Raw genomic sequence first — 2,396 nt, 5'->3', positions numbered from 1 at the left:
TGTGGGGCTTGAACTCTGGGCCTGGGCGCTGTCCCTCAGCTCTTCAGCTCAAGGCGAGTGCTCTACCACTTGAGCCACAGCGCCACTTCCGGTTTTCTGGTGGTTTATTTGAGATAAGAGTCTCATGGACTTTTCCTGCCCAGGCTGGCTTTGAACCACGATCCTCAGAGCTCAGCCTCCTGAGTAGCTAGGATGACAGGCGTGAACATCTCTTGAAAGATCTCTTAAGTAAACCCACCTGGTTCCTTGGGAGGTTGGCCCAGAGCTGGAGGCCAAGACTTCCGCTCTCCTAAGCCAGGGAATGAGTGACCCAGCCCTTGAGGTCGAGCAGGACCGAGCCCGCTCATCCGGGGCCCTCTCTCTCTAAGCTTGCAGCTGTGTGGTTGAGGGTCTGGGCGGAGGAAGCCAGTCTCGGGCTCCTGGTTCTTACTTGTCTCTGGCTGTGTGAGAACAGCCAGGCGTCCTCTGGGGACTGGGATCGCTTCCCCCGGCTCAGCTGCACAGCCCCTTCTGCAGGCCCGGCCCCAGGCTCTGGCTCCCGAGTGAGGGTCTCAGGGCCTCACAGCTGGGCCGTTGGTGGGTGCTCTTTTGGGGATCCAGCCGCCCGTGGCTCTTCCTTCCGCTGACGCCCTCAGGAAGCACCTGTGGATCACGTTAGCAGAAGCTCAGCCCTCCTTCTGGCAAAATGGCCGGGTATGGGGGCCATGGCCTCAGCGTTTGAGCATGCGCCCTGCGCCTTGGAGTTGTCAGATAAAATACAGGATGTGGAAAGTGAACTTGAACTTCAGATAAGGGACTGGTTTTAAATGTCACATCTTCTACATGTAGATAGAGGCATGAAGCCCTGGGTTCCATGCCTGTAGCACATTTAACAGCAAAAGCCAGAAGTGGCGTTGTGGCTCAAGTGGTAGAGTGCTAGCCTTGAGTAAACGAGGATCAGGGACAGTGCCCAGGCCCTGAGTTTAAGCCCCAGGACTGGCAAAAACAAAAATAAACTTAAACTTTCCTGCCTGGGCTGGCTTTAAACCGTGATTCTTAGATCACAGCCTCCTGAGCAGCTGGCCACCAGCACCTGGTGCATCTTGTACATTTATTTGCTAAATCTGTTGTGGATACCCAGGTACCTGTCAAGGTATGCTTGTGAGAGAAGTGCACGTGTGTGTGTGTGCTGGTGCAAGAGCACAGTGAGTGCAAATGTAGCCGTGCATACGTGTGCATGTGTACGCATGTGCACAGGGTCCACAGGAGCATGGCAGGCTCTGAGCGTGGTCTGCCAGGTGCAGTGCTGTGGCACTGTGCCCTGCCCCATGGCTGCCCCCTGACCACCACACCCCTTTTACCGGCTAGGAACGGTCAGCTGCAGCTGGGCTGGGCGAGCCTCCGGGACCACGTGTTGTGCGCATGCGTGAGTTATGTAACCTCTGGGAACACAGCAGCGGCCAGTCCCCGGCCAGATGTTTCGCTCCTTCCTGGAGCCAGATGGTGGCCCACGCCGGGGCCCGTGGGTTCTTCTGGCCCCTGCACCCCCTTCCCCGGGCCTCTGGACAGCCTCCAGGTCCCAGAGCCAGGCGGTGGGTACTTCACACGGGCAGCGGCTTTCCCAGGCCCGAGGCAGCTGGGGGGCCGCTCCTCCGGGGGCTTTGCCCTCGCTCCTCAGAGCAGCGACTGTGCTGCCATGCTGCCAGCCACGCAGCCTCTGCCCCCGAGCCTGCCACCCCCACCCAGCCTGCTCTTGAGGTGACAGGTAACAACCAGATCACCTGGGAAGCCACCTTCTCCCCCCCCCCAGTCGTGGGGCCTGAACTCTGGGTCTGGGCACTGTCCCTGAGCTCTTCAGCTCAAGGCTAGCGCTCTACTACGTGAGCCACAGCGCCACTTCCGGCTTTTTCTATGTATGTGGTGCTGAGGAATCAAACCCAGGGCCTCATGCATGCAAGGCTAAGCGCTCCACCACTGAGCCACACTCCAGCCCCTCACTTGTTTTTGCCTCTGGGTTTGTAACCCTGAAAACCTTCGAGAAAGGCCCAAACATGGCCGAGTGGGGTGGGGCAGGACACCCCGAGACTCCGGGTGATTCCCCCCATCTAGGGTACCTGGCAGTGTCTAGCAGAAGATTCCAGAAAGCGAGGTCCTTTCTACTTGTGTTTTGTGGGACCAACAACTGGCCAGGCAAGTGTGGTTGTCACCCCGAACTCCAGGGTGACCCAGGACCCAGGGGTGCGTCTGTGTGTGTTCCCCACACATCCCCAGCCACCCCTCTCCGTGAGGGGCCCCAGCTGTGCCTTGTAGTGACCGCGATGCGGTCCAGTGCCCTGGTTTCCCCAGAAGCGCCCCCTGGCGGTCTCTCCCTTGTGAACCTGACCTCAGGTGCAGTGCCCCCTCCAGCTCCAGCTCCC

The sequence above is a fragment of the Dipodomys ordii genome, unplaced genomic scaffold (assembly GCF_000151885.1).
Source record: "Dipodomys ordii isolate 6190 unplaced genomic scaffold, Dord_2.0 Scaffold55, whole genome shotgun sequence".
Classification (NCBI taxonomy): domain Eukaryota; kingdom Metazoa; phylum Chordata; class Mammalia; order Rodentia; family Heteromyidae; genus Dipodomys; species Dipodomys ordii.
Note: the sequence above shows the minus strand (reverse complement) of the source record.